Below are 11,740 nucleotides of genomic sequence, written 5' to 3' on the forward strand. Positions count from 1 at the left end.
CCTGGGTAATTACAATAACTTTTTCCTGGGTTGGAAGCAGGGCACCAGTACATCCCAAATACTGTTGTCTCCTGAAATCTGGGGTGCCCTGTATGCATGGGCTTTTAACCTGAACTCGAAAGATGGGATGTCGACTGTAACAATTTCTTTGATGACCCCCTCACCTGAGAGATGGCGTAGAACCCACCTGAATAGCTGGTGAGGGTAATGTTTTGTGTCTGCTTGTCCTCCGCCTACTAACCCTAGAAACAAGATTACACAGAGATACCGTTGCTGCTTTAATTTTGATGGCGCGAGCTTCTCAGGTGATGTCGGGTTGCTCGTTGGCCTCTCTCTCTTTCCCAGTAGTGGGGCATATGAGTTTTGGGGACGTCCAATGATCCAGTCCTGCAAACAAAGTCTCACAATTCTCATGAGTTTCCCTTTGAAGGTCTGGTTTGATAGATTTGAGTGGACACCATTTAATGTCCCCGTCCTTTTTAACGGCCGCATATCCCCGCCCCGTGAGCACTAATCTCCAACCCTGTTCCCACTCCCCTAGTTCATTTTTGATCACCACCCGTGGGCCTTCCTCTAGCGCCCGAGTGGCCCAGTGTCTCTGAGCAGGACTGTTTGTTTCGTCCCCCCTAGGGAATTGATTTAACGCTAGCAGCGCAGTTGCCAGCATGCGCGCCTGGTCACCCGGGGAAATGGCATTGGTGAAGCCTTCTGCCTTTGCTAGCACTTCCAGCTTAGTTTTCAGAGTCTGGTTTGCTCTTTCGACGATGGCTTGCCCGGTGCTGTTGTATGGGATGCCATGCACCAAGGCGAGGTTCCATTTCGAGGCGAATGCTTGGACTACCTTTGAGATGAAGTTTGGGCTGTTATCTGTTTTGGAACTCCAAGCCATGCCATGGCTGTTAGCCAATGTTGGATGGTCGCTTTGGAATCGGTCTTGAGATGCTGTGTGGCCACAATCATACCGCTGTACGTATCTACGGTAACCGCGAGCCACGCTCGGGGTTTCAACAGCTGGCATTGTGTAAAGTCTGTTTGCCATATTTCTGAGGCTTTGAGGCCTCTGGGGTTGACGCCACTCGACCACAGTGGCGACTTCTGGCAGTTGGGGCACGTAGCGACGACGTGCTTTGCGTCCACGGTAGAAATCCCGCATCTTTTCGCAAGCGCTTTAGCTCCGATGTGAAGGGATTCATGCAACTGACGAGCTTCTTTCAGTGTCCATACGCCCTTTGCGGCGGCGTCAGCCTTGTCGTTGCCTATTTGGTAGAATCCTTTGACCGGGTCGTGGCTGTTGACATGGATGACTGATATGGTGCCTTTCCGTGAATAGAGTGCTTCCTCCAGCATCGTTGCCACTGTGGACACTGACACACCTGGTCCGGACATGGCTAGGCAGAGCTTGGCCACAAATATGGAATCAGTCACAATGTTAAGGTGTTCTTCTGGGAACAGTCCGCACGCTAGCACTACAGCTGCTGCTTCAAGCTGTTGGACCGAAAGCGTGGGGTCGGTTGCCTTGACACATTGCCACTGTTCTCCTGACTGCCATACTGCCGCCGCGGTGGAGGTCTGCGATGATGCATCCGTGAAGATGGTTGGTCCCGCCCGCGGTCGGTCAAGTACTTTTGGTGGGAGGTCGATATCGATGACTGTGAGCAGCCGAGTCCAAGGGGGTTTTTCCACGTAGCGAATCTCTCCTCCAAAGCCTGTAAGGGCCATGGCTAGATATTCCGATATTGTTGTTGACTGCGCAGAGAGCTGTTTGCGGAGAGGCAAGCTTATCCTGGAAGGTTCGATGCCCAGATGTCTTAGGGCAAGTTTCCTGCCTTTCATGATGAGGCTGCAGAGGCACTCGACTCCTGGGGAAAAGGCACGCGACGGTTTCCCCAAGACCACCCATAGTATTGGTTGGGCCTTGTCGGGGGGTCCTTGGGCTAAGGCTCCCACTCCCCCCTTTTTTGTAAAGTGGACATACAGATCGACTGGAGCACTTGAGTCCCATCTGGTGAGCATGCTCTCTGACATCTGACGTTCGATGAAGTTGAGCGAGCATACTGCTTCCGGTGTCAGGGTTTTTTGCTCTCATGGGTTCTTCCCTTTCAAAAGGTCATTCAGAGGGTCCATGACCTCGGGAGGAATCAGGACGATGTTGTGGAGCCACTGTAAGGACCCTACCAGCTGTTGCATGTCGTGGAGCGTCTTGATGTCTCGGCGGATTTTCATCTGGGGAGGAGTTATGTAGGAGCTTGTGATTCCCACTCCTAGGAAGGTCACGCACGGTCCCTTTTTTATTTTTGCACTCGCTACCTCAAAGCCATTTGTCCTTAAGGTCTCGGAGATGGTAGACACCAGCTGGTCCACTTGTCTCGTGGATGGTGCGGCGATCAGGATGTCGTCCATGTACTGCACAATGGTTACAGTTGGATTGCTCTGCCGGACTGGTGCTAGCGCTCGGTCCACGGTGATCTGGCAGATAGTCGGGGAGTTGAGCATTCCTTGTGGAAGCATCCTCCATTGGAAGCGTAGGTTAGGCCGCTGGCTGTTTGGGAAGACGATGGAGAAGGCGAAACGCTCCTTGTCGTCTTCGTGCAGGGGAATAGAAAAGAAGCAGTCTTTGATGTCGAGCACTGCACAGGGTTGTCCTTTTGGTATCACAGAGTTCATGGGCAGCGAAGTTTGCACAGGGCCCATAGGCTGGATTCTCTTGTTCACTTCTCGCAAGTCGTGCAGGAGACCAAAGCCTTCACCAGACCACTTAGGTATTACGAAGATCGGAGTGTTCCATGGACTCGTGGAGGGTTCTATATGATTCTTGTGTAATTCACAGCTAACTAACTCAATGAGGGCAGTCATTCGAGGTGTTGACAAGGGCCACTGTTCGACCCACACTGGGTCGGCTGATTTCCAAGTCAGCTTGATGGGCAATGGCGGGTACGCGACAGTGGCCCTTAGAATAAATTTGTCACCCTAACATCCAGCAGGGCTAGGGCATCCCTCCCTAGCAAGGGTGGGCAGTCCGACATCACATATGCAGTGAGGGTGATAGTTCTTCCCTGTCCTCTTTCGGTGCAGAGGGTTATTGCCACTGGTTGGGTGCTCTTGTGGGCTCGGGACAGCCCTCCAACTCCGCCCACCATGGGGGCTACTTCTAGCTTCCATGGTCGAGGCCAATGTATGTCTGGGATGACAGTGACATCTGACCCTGTGTCCACCCAAAAGGGAAGGCAGATGGCCGAGCCGTCGGAGCTGTTGTGGAGACGACACACTGCCCACATGATCAGTGGGTGTTTCCCCATCTTCGCGGCGAAGGCCACCCATGGGTCCCGTTCCCATGCTTTCATGGCCAAAGCCATCCAGGGGCCTCGGTCCCAGGGAGCGGTTCTTGGTATTCCTGAGGTGCAGATGGGTTTGATTGAGCCATTGGCCGGGCGACAAAGTTGGTCATTCCCTGAGGGGGTGGTGGTGGTGGGCATGAAAGCCGTGTGCCCCATTGGGGGTTGCTGTAGCTGGGCCGCTGCATGTTCCAGGTGGGAGGAGGCTGGATACGGCCTGGCTGCCCCCTCCCTCTCCCGTTTCCCTGATGCCTGGATCTGCATTCCTTAGCTAAATGCCCTTTCTTTCCACATGCCCAGCATGGTCCCCTAGGTCTCCCCTGGCGTGGTGGAGCAGCTGCTGGTGGGCGTCCTGATTGGGGGCAGTTTGTTGCCACGTGCCCAGCCTGGCCACACTTAAAGCATGCCATGACACTCGTTATTGCAGTGTGAACTGCTGCTTGAATGGGAGCTAGGTGTTCTTCCTTTGCAACGTGTCTGATCATGGCAGCTAGATTAGACCCTTGCGGCAGTGATCTTAAAATGTCTTTGGTGGCTGAGTTGCATTGCTGGCGTAGGCACTCTGCCAGCACAGGACCCTTTGCCTCTGAGGGTAATGTTGAGGAGTCCAAGGCAGCCTGTAAACGATCCACAAACTGAGTGAAGCTTTCACTCTCACTCTGCTTTATTGTGGACCAAGGCGACGGTTTGGCTATTACTTTGGAAGCAACACGGATGGCTTCTCGGGCAGCACGGGTTGTTGTCATAACCTCATGTGCCCGCAAGCCCTCAGCCTGTGCCTGAGGGGTGATCATTGTAGGGTCTGTGCCCATTAGCCTCTGTATGCTGGAGCCGTGCAGTGGATGGTCTGCCCCTGTTACCAGGGCCAGCTGCTTAATACAGTTATCCTCCCATTCCTGCTTAAAAACGATCATCCCTGCCCCATCAAAAATCATTCTGCAAGTCTGCTTAATATCAAAAGGTAACATGTCATCTCCTCCAAAAACGCTGTCAATGAGTGTGGAAACCATGGCAGAATTAATTTCCCTATCTGCAATTGCTTTAATAATTGCCTGCACGTCTTTCGGGTTTACCGGGGAATAGGTCCTTTGATTCCCGCCGGCTCCCCCCACCCGAACCGGGAACACCAGTTTCGCCGACGGAGTCCATTCAGCACACTCTATTTTTATTTTCCCCCAGTCTGTAAGCGGAGTTCGATCTTTCTCCGATATCCCCTTCACCCATGCAGGAGCGCTGTGGCTAGTGACCTTGTATGCCGCTGCTCTCCTTCTGTTAAAACCCGAATCCGAGTCGGAACTCCCCGATCCCCTCTCGAGCTCGGAGCTCGAGTCCGAGTCCGAGCCGGAAGTCGACTGCCCAGACGTTTCCGGGCTGCTCTGCCTTTTTCTCGGGCTCCGACCATGCCCCTTCTTGCGGGGGTCGGGCCGTTCCCTCCCCTTGGGGTCCCCCCGCCTCCTGCTGGGGGAGGTCCTTGCCCTATAAGGACCTAATGTGAACTGAGCGCTCTGATTGGTCTTACGCTCCTCCGCGGGGGCCACCCCGTCCCCCCGCTCGCCAGCGCATGCGTTGTTAAGTAGGCTGACTGCATTTCCGCCCCCCGTGTTTCCCTTTCCGCCCTGAACACGCGGTTCGGCACCATTTTTAAACCCATACGGAGGGGGTGCGCTTTTATCCACCCCTTCGGGGTCCAGCAATTTCGCTGCCTCCCGCGCTTCCTCCGTTAACCCCCGCCAAAACGCCCACGCGCGTTCCCCCCCCTCTGATGCTGAAGTGGTCTGCTCGGGGGAATCCAGCGTTCGCGGTTCCGCGGTGCCAATCTGATCGAAGCCCTCCGCGGTCTGCGTTGCCGCACCCACCCCCAACTGCGGCGTGGCTAATAACCGAGCCTGCGCGGCTTTCCAGGTCTCCTGCTCTTCTCTAGCTTTCTGCAGAGCCTGCACGACTCTGCCCCATGACTTTAGAGCTTTCCCTGAGCCTGAGGACATAGTTTCCTCAGCTAAAACCTTTGTACAAGTATCCCATATCTCCGAATGGAGAATATCCACCAGGCTGTCTATCGCCCCCAGCTTAATAAGTCTCGGTATAGCAAGACATAAATCTTTTAGCTTACAATCAATCCCCCATTGAGCATGCATCTGAGTTACGACCTTCGCTATGGCTTCCATGGTCCACGCTGGTCCGGGGGCGTCCCCCCCGCTGCACTAGGCCTGCTGTGCAGCCGCCGGTCCCCTGTCCAGGCGAAATCCCGAACTCCGGGCGCTGCAACTTTCCCGGGTTTTGGCACCAGATGTCGCCGTTACGGCATGGCGACCTGGTTCGGGAGGTCCGGCACGGTGACCCAAGGCCCAGGGTCACTCGGTCCAATGCTACATACACCAATGTGGTGGGCAGCAAATGGCGTTTATTGAGGGGTCTCAGGGGTATTTATGGCTTGGGCAGTCTGTGTCACTTCCCTCTGCTCACGTCCAGCCGGGTGTGGCCAGGTACGGAGCAAAGGTCAGACTGCAGGGTGAGGGGGGCCTTCTTATCTACCCGTACAGCCCGAGATCTTCCGCACGCAGATCCCTAGCTCTCCACAAGATTTGAAATTGCTGAGAGAGCAAAAACGTAAAGAGAAAAGATCCATGCAACATTATAGTACAGATTGTGACAATGAAGTGTACACTTGGGACAAGGCAAGGAGAATTGCGACAGCAATTTTCTCACCTCAGACAGCGTCGGGGGTGGCCTTGACTCAACTGGACCACATGGGTTGTTGGTTGAGCAAACATGCTCAACCGGTCTCTCTTGGATTGAGTGACATGTTAAAAGACATAAACAGTGTAAGACAGGCAACTCTTCAAAATAGAGCAGCGATTGATTATCTGTTGCTCGCGCATGGACATAGGTGTGAAGAGTTCGAGGGAATGTGCTGCATGAATCTCTCTGACCATTCAAGGTCCATTCATGAAAGTATTCAAAAGATAAAAGATAGCATAAAGAAACTCAGTGAAATCACTGGGTCTTGGATTGATGACGTGGCAGGATTTTTTGATCTTTCTCCTTTGTGGAGAGGGTTTTTAAGTATTAAATATTAGTCCCCGATGTTTCCGGGTGTGTCCTGCCTGGCTTCTTCTGGGCCTTGCTGTTGGACCAAAGGCTGCAGCTGTGGTGTTTTCACCACAAAGATACCTTTGGCTGGCTAGGTGCTGCAGCTGGGCACTCAGAACAAATCCAGGCAAAGTAGGAACTCAGTTTACCTTTGGTGGAAAAGGTTCAAGCGGCAGTGAAGAGAAAAGGAGCGGCTTCTGTCCTAGAGTCTTATTCCAGAGTTTTATTGCAGCATGGTAGACCTCTGAATGTGGTGACAGCTCCCAGACAGACCCCGGCCGCATGGTCTTGTGTCCTTTTAAGCCCCAGGGACAGGGGGAGGGGAGGGACAGGTGAGGGCCAACCAGGTGTGAGGAGGGGAAGGGTCAAGGGCAATGAGCCTGGACCTGGGGGCATCTTTTGAAATTCTGCCAACCACACGATGCCTTGTTGGAATGTTAAGATTGATGGACAGCTCTTAGGCAGGAGGGCAAAAGGGGGAGGGGGAAAGGTTGGCACACCTGAGGGGGATAGGATAGGTGAAAGAGGAAACCGCACTGCAACATCTCCCCCTAGTTTTGTTTAAAAAGAAGAGGACTGGGTTTGTGGTGCAGAATACTTGCTAAACCATGGTTGGTAAATCGGTTCCTCCTCTACAGGAGGTTCAGTGCTTTCCACTGAGGGTTCCATGTCATTCATTGGAGCACTAAGGGCTTCTAAATGGTAAACTTCAGGAGGGGGAGATGAGCTTGAAATCAACTTGAGAACCATGCATTTGACTAGTCCAAAAACAATGCTAACAACTACAACAACAATAACTAATACAAACAATACTAAAAACACAGTTTTCAGAATAGATCCCACCCAGCCCGAGAGTCCCCAGCCTTTGAACAGTCCACTCAGCCAGTCGTCAGTTTCTCGCTTGATGTCACTCACCATGGTTTTCATCTTGTCGATCGTGGCATGGATGTTCTCTGCCTTTGATGACAAATTGAGGCAGCAGAGACCTTCAAATTCTTCACAGCGATGGTTGTGCAGAAGGAGCAGATAGTCTATGGCTGCCCTATTCTGAATGGTGGCTTGCCTGGTAATTTCCTCATCTGATAAGACGTCACTCAGGGCAGTAGAAGTAAGGTTTGCCTGTTTAGCAACCCAACATTCCATTCGGCCTAATTCTCCAGTGCTTTTTGCTGCTGAGACCCACTGCAGAAGGACTGTATTTGCGGTGGCTGTAGGTCTAGACCAGTGAACAATTTCCGAATTACAGTCAGGGTCTAATTGCCTTAGGTCTCTTTTTTGGATAGCCAATGTATGTGTGTTGTTTTTTGTTTGCCAATGAATTAGGTTTGTTCGATTTGGGGTTAACAGGCTCAGCTTGCCAAAGGTACATGGACCTCCGAGCAGACAAGGAGGGAGACCTGCCCATGCTCTGTCTCCAGATATTAAAAACATACCTTTTGGGAGTTCACGAGGCTTATAATCACCACCTCATGAGTGCATGACTAGGACTGAATTTTCACACCAGTTTTTGTCTGTGTAGTGTGGGTTGCTAGGGTCAGGATAGGTGTTTTGTTTAGCTTCCTGATATGGTAACCGGGAATTGAATTTAAAGTGAATGTAAAAGGTTGCATTCATGGAGCCTAAGAGATGGAACTCTTGTGGCTCCCTTTTTGGCACTGGTAACTTTCTTGCCCACTCCTGCCAAAACAGTAAAGGATTGTCAGCAGGATAGCAGCCAGGAGAAGGTGCGAGTAAGTTGACTTCATTTAAAGCATTCCACATTTCATTTGGGAACTCTGAGGATTTAAAAGGAACTCCCACCAGGCAAGTTGACAGGGGGTCAGAGGCCGTTGCTGTGGAGACACAAATGTGATCTTGTCCAAGGGCTCTGGCCAAGGTGATCCATACGTTCACTTTGGGCTGAGGGACTATCCAGGAGATCGCTGGAGAAATGATCGCAAGTAGGATGAGGAGCAGGCTCGGTCTCATGGCGTCTTGAGACTGCACACAAACAACGGGATCTAAACTGGTAAAAGGAAACTTAAGACAAACATATATTACAAACTATTCCAGAAAGGAGGCTTAAATGGAATTTCCTCCAGAGAACGCGTGCGGCGTTTCCTTCTCCAGGCAGCATTGGCAACCTGGGGCACTTCTGTTGATTTCTCTGAGACCTTGGGAACATAGGGCCTTACCCATTTGGAAGGAACCCACTTTAAACCAGAGGGAGTGGACACACAGGCGTATCCACGTTCCCAACCAATTTGTAAGGTCCCACCATCTTCCAAGTCTCAGGGTTCTTTACTAAAACTGGAGGCTTTTCTTTTAACATATGACTGCTCCCCCCAAAATGGCGCAGGATGGGCGGGTTCAGGCTGTCAAAGGAGCAGTTCAGAAAATTTATTGTGAACAGCGCCCTGGACAATCGGATGTGGGGGGGTTCCACCTTCAGAACCTGTTGTTGCTGGTCCAGGACTCTTTTAATATTGCAGTGAGTCCTTTCTACAATGGCTTGACCTGTAGGGGAGTAGGGGATGCCAGTTTTATGCTTTACTCCCCATTGCTGCAGGAAGCTTCCGAACTCCTTGGATTTATAGGCAGGCCCATTATCAGTTTTCAACTCCTTGGGGATGCCCATGAAAGAAAAAGCCTGTAAGAGGTGCTTAATGGCATCATTAGATGACTCTCCTGTGTGGGCAGAAGCATAGACGGCTCCAGAAAAGGTATCTACACCTACAGGAACGTATTTCTGCCGTCCAAATGACTGTATGTGTGTAACATCTGTTTGCCACAGTTCACAACTGTTCAAACCCCTTGGATTTGCTCCCGTACTCACTGTAGGGAGTGCACGTTGTTGGCAATTTGGGCATGTGTCCACAATCGCTTTGGCCTGTTCTCGAGTGATGTGAAACTGACGAACTAGGCCAGGTGCATTTTGGTGGAAAAGCTGGTGGCTGATTTTTGCCTGTTCAAAAACATTTGGAAGAGTGGCCATCACTGCAGGTGCAGCAAGAGCATCTGCCCTTCTGTTGCCTTCAGCGATAAACCCTGGCAAGTCAGTGTGTGACCTGACGTGCATCACATAAAATGGTTGCTCCCGGCAAGTGACTAACTTTACAAGTTTTGAGAGCAATTCGAAAAGTGCGATGTTTGACACTTCTTGCAGTATTGCTTGATCTGCCCTGGATACTACTCCTGCCACATATGCAGAATCTGTAATCAGATTGAATGGTTCTGAGAACCTTTCAAAAGCCCTAACAACAGCAGCCAATTCAGCAACCTGAGGTGAACCTTCCACCTCAGCAATGTCTGTCTCCCACTGCTGGGTTTGAGGATCCTTCCAAGTCATAACGGACTTGTGGGACCTCCCGGACGCATCTGTGAACACAGTCAGAGCCTTTTTTAAAGGTCTCCTACTCAGAGCACTTCTCAATTTCAGAATAAATTGAACATCTTGTTCGAACATTTTGTGGGCAGGCCGGTGGACAGAAATTTGTCCTGAGTAGGAATCCAGAGCAAACTGCAACACTTCATTTTCTCGAAACAATTGTCCTAATATTTGCATAGAATTTTGACCCGATTTTAACTCAATTGGAATGTGAATGCACTCAAAGTCACATCCTGCTAACTCCCTGATCTGGGTCCTTGCTTTCCAGATCAGTTCTGCTACCAGCTCCTGAGGCTTTGTCATTCTCTTGGACCTTTTGTGACTAAGGAAAACCCATTCTATGATCAAGAGAGGGTCCCTCTGGTCCTGGCCCTTTTTAGGTGTGTCCTTTGCCTTAGGTGTTTGTTTTTCATCCCACTGGAAAATGATTCCATGGAGGTGTGGCAACTTACCTAAGATGATAAATTTGAATGGCAGGTCAGGCCGGCATCGGTGGGCCTGTCTTGTGGACATTGCAATCTGAACCTTTTCTAGAGCTTTCCGTGCCTCTGGGGTAATAGACCTAGGAGCACCTGGGTCCTCTCCCCCTTTCAATAAATTGAAAAGAGGGGCAAGGTCTTCGTTAGTCAGACCGAGCCATGGTCTTACCCAATTCAAAGACCCACACAACTTGTGGACATCCGCAAGGGTCTTGATCCTTGGATTGATTTCTAGTTTTTGAGGAACAATGGTCCTATTTCCAATTTCTAGGCCCAAATATTTCCAAGGTTGCATCTTTTGAATTTTCTTTTCCTGGAGCTCGAACCCTGCAACAATCAATGCATGGATCGTTAGGTCAAGCACATGTGTGAGTAGATCATCATTGGGGGCACACACAAGGATATCATCCATATAATGATAGATGATGGCCTTTTCTGTGGCTGCACACACGGGGGAAAGCAGGGAAGAGACATACCACTGGCAGATAGCTGGGGAAACCTTCAGGCCCTGAGGAAGAACTGTCCAATGGTACCTTTTCATAGGGGCTTCCATGTTGATGGTGGGGACCGAGAACAAGAAACACGGTGCATGGTCAGGGTCTAGGGGAATATGGAAAAAACAATCTTTTATATCAATAACAGCTAATTTCCAATCCTGGGGAAACATTGTTGGGGATGGCATACCAGGTTGGGGAGAGCCCATATCTTCAATGACATTATTAATTTGTCGGAGGTCGTGGAGGAGCCGCCATCTCTTTTTGTCAGCTTTCTGAATGACAAACACTGGAGAGTTCCACGGGGACGTGGTCTTCACAATGTGACCCTTTTTCAGCTGCTCTTCCACTAGCTTCTCAAGCACCTTTATTTTTTGTTTACTGAGTGGCCACTGTTTCACCTCAACTGGTTTGTCCGTTTTCCACTTCAATTTTTGGGTGGGGCACTGTTGTTCAATGACCGCTGTACAAAAATCCTGTGGGGAGTCTGGAATATCAATTGTGATACCCCACTGGGCCATTGAATCTCTCCCTAACAAAGGTTCCGAATAATCTAACACAAATGGACAGATATTTGCTAATTGTCCATTTGGTCCGTCAACTTGGATGATGCTTTTGGATTGTCTTGCCAATTGCAGGCCTCCTACACCTTGAACGTGACCAGCAACGTTTTGCAAAGGCCAATGTGCTGGCCAGTCTTGTACTGGGATCACTGTGCAGTCTGCACCCGTGTCTACAAGCATCTCAATGCGTTTTGACTCCCCACCCCCACTGACATTACACCATAATTTGGGTTTGTCTCTTCCAATAACTTGGACCTGGGCGACTGTGGGCCCTTGTTTTTCGGTGCCTTCAGGTAAAAATGGCACAGGGATAGCTTGTGCAACAATTTGTCCTTTGGGAAGAAACAGGGGTGGGTGGAAACAGTGCAGCCCGAGAATGAATTGCTCAGGATCTGATGTTGTCATTCCTGGAGCA

This window comes from Agelaius tricolor, unplaced genomic scaffold (genome assembly GCF_023055355.1).
Source record: "Agelaius tricolor isolate 1412-34295 unplaced genomic scaffold, bAgeTri1.0.p SCAF_21, whole genome shotgun sequence".
Lineage (NCBI taxonomy): Eukaryota > Metazoa > Chordata > Aves > Passeriformes > Icteridae > Agelaius > Agelaius tricolor.